Here is a 446-nt window from a genome sequence, read left to right as displayed (position 1 = left end):
ACCTTACGTATTCAATAGACGCTCCTATTAATGGAGTTAATTGAAAACGTAGTGGAGACAGCACAGAAAAAACGAAAGATAAAGTTTACATCGATTCCAGGTGAAAGATTCACCGCGAAAAGAATTAAATTTCGCCGAAATATGTTTAATTATTAACCGTTGCAGGTCTTACCTGCAACAAATTTTATGTTTTGTTTTTTCTGTGTTGTTTGCCGTTTTCTTATTGCTGCTAGGGACGCCGTAGAAGACGCCAGCTTTTATTGTATCGTAGGATAAACTTTCGCCAAATAGCACATAAACTTTAACTGCGAGAAATTTTACATGCAACAACATTTAACTTTAGCTTTTTCTGTGAGGAAGTTAAAAGTTTCGAATCATGAAATTAAATATTTTCACTAGCAAATGCAATATTTCAAGACACATAGATTTACATGACAATTTTAATT

The sequence above is a fragment of the Belonocnema kinseyi genome, chromosome 6 (assembly GCF_010883055.1).
Source record: "Belonocnema kinseyi isolate 2016_QV_RU_SX_M_011 chromosome 6, B_treatae_v1, whole genome shotgun sequence".
NCBI lineage: Eukaryota > Metazoa > Arthropoda > Insecta > Hymenoptera > Cynipidae > Belonocnema > Belonocnema kinseyi.
Note: the sequence above shows the minus strand (reverse complement) of the source record.